This window comes from Sardina pilchardus, chromosome 15 (assembly GCF_963854185.1).
Source record: "Sardina pilchardus chromosome 15, fSarPil1.1, whole genome shotgun sequence".
NCBI classification, from domain to species: domain Eukaryota; kingdom Metazoa; phylum Chordata; class Actinopteri; order Clupeiformes; family Clupeidae; genus Sardina; species Sardina pilchardus.
Window position 1 is genome coordinate 24834206 of NC_085008.1, and position 5000 is coordinate 24839205.

The following is a 5000-nucleotide window of genomic DNA, read 5'->3' on the forward strand; positions in this document are numbered from 1 at the left end:
AGCTTTTTGATACAGCTGTTGCCTCCGCTTCCAGAGACGCCTTGCGGTTTGAGGACCGCTACTCTTTTGCTGAGCTAGCAAAGGCTAGGCCAGTCTGTTGAACTGCCTGCTTCACAAGAGTGAAAAATATGTCGGGACTGCAAAGGGCCTGACTGACAGGCCTGCATTGGCTTAGCCTTGTTGCGAAGGCTTTTCCCCTGTCTGTGTGGCGTTGGTGGTATAGTGGTTAGCATAGCTGCCTTCCAAGCAGTTGACCCGGGTTCGATTCCCGGCCAACGCAACGACCCTCTCTTTAAGGTCCTCTTTGCTGCCTCCCTAGGGCCTCCGGTCTTGCTGTAAGATTGCACCGCCTCATTGGTGAGCCACCACTGCGGTAGCGTGGCCGAGCGGTCTAAGGCGCTGGATTAAGGCTCCAGTCTCTTCGGGGGCGTGGGTTCGAATCCCACCGCTGCCATTATGACCAGCAGCGCAAGAAGAGATGGCTTGGGCCTTGCCCTCAAACCACAGTCGTGACACTTCTGTTGCCCGCCATCTCGCTGACCGAAGCGAGGAACTCTTCCCTTCTGAGGACCTCCACCCGGGGGGTAGTGTGGCCGAGCGGTCTAAGGCGCTGGATTTAGGCTCCAGTCTCTCCGGAGGCGTGGGTTCAAATCCCACCGCTGCCATTATCTTGTGATTTTCGAAGACCGAGCCTGTCCTTTCATCAGGCCTCGTGAGCAAACGTCGACGTCCCTCTCCGCATTTGCTGCAAGTCTTGGGAGTCTGAGCCACGCCCTGCTTGCAGTGTCTGGAGGCGACCAAATTTGAGCAAGCTTTTTGATACAGCTGTTGCCTCCGCTTCCAGAGACGCCTTGCGGTTTGAGGACCGCTACTCTTGTGCTGAGCTAGCAAAGGCTAGGCCAGTCTGTTGAACTGCCTGCTTCACAAGAGTGAAAAATATGTCGGGACTGCAAAGGGCCTGACTGACAGGCCTGCATTGGCTTAGCCTTGTTGCGAAGGCTTTTCCCCTGTCTGTGTGGCGTTGGTGGTATAGTGGTTAGCATAGCTGCCTTCCAAGCAGTTGACCCGGGTTCGATTCCCGGCCAACGCAACGACCCTCTCTTTAAGGTCCTCTTTGCTGCCTCCCTAGGGCCTCCGGTCTTGCTGTAAGATTGGTGAGCCACCACTGCGGTAGCGTGGCCGAGCGGTCTAAGGCGCTGGATTAAGGCTCCAGTCTCTTCGGGGGCGTGGGTTCGAATCCCACCGCTGCCATTATGACCAGCAGCGCAAGAAGAGATGGCTTGGGCCTTGCCCTCAAACCACAGTCGTGACACTTCTGTTTCCCGCCATCTGGCTGACCGAAGCGAGGAACTCTTCCCTTCTGAGGACCTCCACCCGTGGGGTAGTGTGGCCGAGCGGTCTAAGGCGCTGGATTTAGGCTCCAGTCTCTCCGGAGGCGTGGGTTCAAATCCCACCACTGCCATTATCTTGTGATTTTCGAAGACCGAGCCTGTCCTTTCATCAGGGCCTCGTGAGCAAACGTCGACGTCCCTCTCCGCATTTGCTGCAAGTCTTGGGAGTCTGAGCCACGCCCTGCTTGCAGTGACTGGAGGCGACCAAATTTGAGCAAGCTTTTTGATACAGCTGTTGCCTCCGCTTCCAGAGACGCCTTGCGGTTTGAGGACCGCTACTCTTGTGCTGAGCTAGCAAAGGCTAGGCCAGTCTGTTGAACTGCCTGCTTCACAAGAGTGAAAAATATGTCGGGACTGCAAAGGGCCTGACTGACAGGCCTGCATTGGCTTAGCCTTGTTGCGAAGGCTTTTCCCCTGTCTGTGTGGCGTTGGTGGTATAGTGGTTAGCATAGCTGCCTTCCAAGCAGTTGACCCGGGTTCGATTCCCGGCGAACGCAACGACCCTCTCTTTAAGGTCCTCTTTGCTGCCTCCCTAGGGCCTCCGGTCTTGCTGTAAGATTGCACCGCCTCATTGGTGAGCCACCACTGCGGTAGCGTGGCCGAGCGGTCTAAGGCGCTGGATTAAGGCTCCAGTCTCTTCGGGGGCGTGGGTTCGAATCCCACCGCTGCCATTATGACCAGCAGCGCAAGAAGAGATGGCTTGGGCCTTGCCCTCAAACCACAGTCGTGACACTTCTGTTGCCCGCCATCTCGCTGACCGAAGCGAGGAACTCTTCCCTTCTGAGGACCTCCACCCGGGGGGTAGTGTGGCCGAGCGGTCTAAGGCGCTGGATTTAGGCTCCAGTCTCTCCGGAGGCGTGGGTTCAAATCCCACCGCTGCCATTATCTTGTGATTTTCGAAGACCGAGCCTGTCCTTTCATCAGGCCTCGTGAGCAAACGTCGACGTCCCTCTCCGCATTTGCTGCAAGTCTTGGGAGTCTGAGCCACGCCCTGCTTGCAGTGTCTGGAGGCGACCAAATTTGAGCAAGCTTTTTGATACAGCTGTTGCCTCCGCTTCCAGAGACGCCTTGCGGTTTGAGGACCGCTACTCTTGTGCTGAGCTAGCAAAGGCTAGGCCAGTCTGTTGAACTGCCTGCTTCACAAGAGTGAAAAATATGTCGGGACTGCAAAGGGCCTGACTGACAGGCCTGCATTGGCTTAGCCTTGTTGCGAAGGCTTTTCCCCTGTCTGTGTGGCGTTGGTGGTATAGTGGTTAGCATAGCTGCCTTCCAAGCAGTTGACCCGGGTTCGATTCCCGGCCAACGCAACGACCCTCTCTTTAAGGTCCTCTTTGCTGCCTCCCTAGGGCCTCCGGTCTTGCTGTAAGATTGCCCCGCCTCATTGGTGAGCCACCACTGCGGTAGCGTGGCCGAGCGGTCTAAGGCGCTGGATTAAGGCTCCAGTCTCTTCGGGGGCGTGGGTTCGAATCCCACCGCTGCCATTATGACCAGCAGCGCAAGAAGAGATGGCTTGGGCCTTGCCCTCAAACCACAGTCGTGACACTTCTGTTTCCCGCCATCTGGCTGACCGAAGCGAGGAACTCTTCCCTTCTGAGGACCTCCACCCGTGGGGTAGTGTGGCCGAGCGGTCTAAGACGCTGGATTTAGGCTCCAGTCTCTCCGGAGGCGTGGGTTCAAATCCCACCACTGCCATTATCTTGTGATTTTCGAAGACCGAGCCTGTCCTTTCATCAGGGCCTCGTGAGCAAACGTCGACGTCCCTCTCCGCATTTGCTGCAAGTCTTGGGAGTCTGAGCCACGCCCTGCTTGCAGTGACTGGAGGCGACCAAATTTGAGCAAGCTTTTTGATACAGCTGTTGCCTCCGCTTCCAGAGAGGCCTTGCGGTTTGAGGACCGCTACTCTTGTGCTGAGCTAGCAAAGGCTAGGCCAGTCTGTTGAACTGCCTGCTTCACAAGAGTGAAAAATATGTCGGGACTGCAAAGGGCCTGACTGACAGGCCTGCATTGGCTTAGCCTTGTTGCGAAGGCTTTTCCCCTGTCTGTGTGGCGTTGGTGGTATAGTGGTTAGCATAGCTGCCTTCCAAGCAGTTGACCCGGGTTCGATTCCCGGCCAACGCAACGACCCTCTCTTTAAGGTCCTCTTTGCTGCCTCCCTAGGGCCTCCGGTCTTGCTGTAAGATTGCACCGCCTCATTGGTGAGCCACCACTGCGGTAGCGTGGCCGAGCGGTCTAAGGCGCTGGATTAAGGCTCCAGTCTCTTCGGGGGCGTGGGTTCGAATCCCACCGCTGCCATTATGACCAGCAGCGCAAGAAGAGATGGCTTGGGCCTTGCCCTCAAACCACAGTCGTGACACTTCTGTTTCCCGCCATCTGGCTGACCGAAGCGAGGAACTCTTCCCTTCTGAGGACCTCCACCCGTGGGGTAGTGTGGCCGAGCGGTCTAAGGCGCTGGATTTAGGCTCCAGTCTCTCCGGAGGCGTGGGTTCAAATCCCACCGCTGCCATTATCTTGTGATTTTCGAAGACCGAGCCTGTCCTTTCATCAGGGCCTCGTGAGCAAACGTCGACGTCCCTCTCCGCATTTGCTGCAAGTCTTGGGAGTCTGAGCCACGCCCTGCTTGCAGTGACTGGAGGCGACCAAATTTGAGCAAGCTTTTTGATACAGCTGTTGCCTCCGCTTCCAGAGACGCCTTGCGGTTTGAGGACCGCTACTCTTTTGCTGAGCTAGCAAAGGCTAGGCCAGTCTGTTGAACTGCCTGCTTCACAAGAGTGAAAAATATGTCGGGACTGCAAAGGGCCTGACTGACAGGCCTGCATTGGCTTAGCCTTGTTGCGAAGGCTTTTCCCCTGTCTGTGTGGCGTTGGTGGTATAGTGGTTAGCATAGCTGCCTTCCAAGCAGTTGACCCGGGTTCGATTCCCGGCCAACGCAACGACCCTCTCTTTAAGGTCCTCTTTGCTGCCTCCCTAGGGCCTCCGGTCTTGCTGTAAGATTGCACCGCCTCATTGGTGAGCCACCACTGCGGTAGCGTGGCCGAGCGGTCTAAGGCGCTGGATTAAGGCTCCAGTCTCTTCGGGGGCGTGGGTTCGAATCCCACCGCTGCCATTATGACCAGCAGCGCAAGAAGAGATGGCTTGGGCCTTGCCCTCAAACCACAGTCGTGACACTTCTGTTGCCCGCCATCTCGCTGACCGAAGCGAGGAACTCTTCCCTTCTGAGGACCTCCACCCGGGGGGTAGTGTGGCCGAGCGGTCTAAGGCGCTGGATTTAGGCTCCAGTCTCTCCGGAGGCGTGGGTTCAAATCCCACCGCTGCCATTATCTTGTGATTTTCGAAGACCGAGCCTGTCCTTTCATCAGGCCTCGTGAGCAAACGTCGACGTCCCTCTCCGCATTTGCTGCAAGTCTTGGGAGTCTGAGCCACGCCCTGCTTGCAGTGTCTGGAGGCGACCAAATTTGAGCAAGCTTTTTGATACAGCTGTTGCCTCCGCTTCCAGAGACGCCTTGCGGTTTGAGGACCGCTACTCTTGTGCTGAGCTAGCAAAGGCTAGGCCAGTCTGTTGAACTGCCTGCTTCACAAGAGTGAAAAATATGTCGGGACTGCAAAGGGCCT

General features: G+C 56.7%; 18 non-coding genes across 18 annotated transcripts; all 18 read left to right on the forward strand.

Annotated features, from left to right (window-relative positions):
- Positions 1-208: 208 nt before the first annotated feature.
- On the forward strand, positions 209-280 carry trnag-ucc (transfer RNA glycine (anticodon UCC)). The gene has a single exon. It is a non-coding gene; the product is annotated as a tRNA-Gly (tRNA).
- Positions 281-372: 92 nt separating this feature from the next.
- On the forward strand, positions 373-454 carry trnal-aag (transfer RNA leucine (anticodon AAG)). Its single transcript has one exon. It is a non-coding gene; the product is annotated as a tRNA-Leu (tRNA).
- A 129-nt stretch (positions 455-583) lies between these two features.
- On the forward strand, positions 584-665 carry trnal-uag (transfer RNA leucine (anticodon UAG)). The gene has a single exon. It is a non-coding gene; the product is annotated as a tRNA-Leu (tRNA).
- A 353-nt stretch (positions 666-1018) lies between these two features.
- Positions 1019-1090, forward strand: trnag-ucc (transfer RNA glycine (anticodon UCC)). Its single transcript has one exon. It is a non-coding gene; the product is annotated as a tRNA-Gly (tRNA).
- Positions 1091-1169: 79 nt separating this feature from the next.
- Positions 1170-1251, forward strand: trnal-aag (transfer RNA leucine (anticodon AAG)). The gene has a single exon. It is a non-coding gene; the product is annotated as a tRNA-Leu (tRNA).
- Positions 1252-1380: 129 nt separating this feature from the next.
- On the forward strand, positions 1381-1462 carry trnal-uag (transfer RNA leucine (anticodon UAG)). The gene has a single exon. It is a non-coding gene; the product is annotated as a tRNA-Leu (tRNA).
- Positions 1463-1816: 354 nt separating this feature from the next.
- On the forward strand, positions 1817-1888 carry trnag-ucc (transfer RNA glycine (anticodon UCC)). The gene has a single exon. It is a non-coding gene; the product is annotated as a tRNA-Gly (tRNA).
- Positions 1889-1980: 92 nt separating this feature from the next.
- Positions 1981-2062, forward strand: trnal-aag (transfer RNA leucine (anticodon AAG)). Its single transcript has one exon. It is a non-coding gene; the product is annotated as a tRNA-Leu (tRNA).
- Positions 2063-2191: 129 nt separating this feature from the next.
- Positions 2192-2273, forward strand: trnal-uag (transfer RNA leucine (anticodon UAG)). Its single transcript has one exon. It is a non-coding gene; the product is annotated as a tRNA-Leu (tRNA).
- Positions 2274-2626: 353 nt separating this feature from the next.
- On the forward strand, positions 2627-2698 carry trnag-ucc (transfer RNA glycine (anticodon UCC)). Its single transcript has one exon. It is a non-coding gene; the product is annotated as a tRNA-Gly (tRNA).
- Positions 2699-2790: 92 nt separating this feature from the next.
- Positions 2791-2872, forward strand: trnal-aag (transfer RNA leucine (anticodon AAG)). The gene has a single exon. It is a non-coding gene; the product is annotated as a tRNA-Leu (tRNA).
- A 129-nt stretch (positions 2873-3001) lies between these two features.
- trnal-uag (transfer RNA leucine (anticodon UAG)) lies at positions 3002-3083 on the forward strand. The gene has a single exon. It is a non-coding gene; the product is annotated as a tRNA-Leu (tRNA).
- A 354-nt stretch (positions 3084-3437) lies between these two features.
- Positions 3438-3509, forward strand: trnag-ucc (transfer RNA glycine (anticodon UCC)). Its single transcript has one exon. It is a non-coding gene; the product is annotated as a tRNA-Gly (tRNA).
- A 92-nt stretch (positions 3510-3601) lies between these two features.
- trnal-aag (transfer RNA leucine (anticodon AAG)) lies at positions 3602-3683 on the forward strand. Its single transcript has one exon. It is a non-coding gene; the product is annotated as a tRNA-Leu (tRNA).
- A 129-nt stretch (positions 3684-3812) lies between these two features.
- trnal-uag (transfer RNA leucine (anticodon UAG)) lies at positions 3813-3894 on the forward strand. The gene has a single exon. It is a non-coding gene; the product is annotated as a tRNA-Leu (tRNA).
- A 354-nt stretch (positions 3895-4248) lies between these two features.
- trnag-ucc (transfer RNA glycine (anticodon UCC)) lies at positions 4249-4320 on the forward strand. Its single transcript has one exon. It is a non-coding gene; the product is annotated as a tRNA-Gly (tRNA).
- Positions 4321-4412: 92 nt separating this feature from the next.
- trnal-aag (transfer RNA leucine (anticodon AAG)) lies at positions 4413-4494 on the forward strand. The gene has a single exon. It is a non-coding gene; the product is annotated as a tRNA-Leu (tRNA).
- Positions 4495-4623: 129 nt separating this feature from the next.
- trnal-uag (transfer RNA leucine (anticodon UAG)) lies at positions 4624-4705 on the forward strand. Its single transcript has one exon. It is a non-coding gene; the product is annotated as a tRNA-Leu (tRNA).
- The last annotated feature ends 295 nt before the right edge of the window (positions 4706-5000 follow it).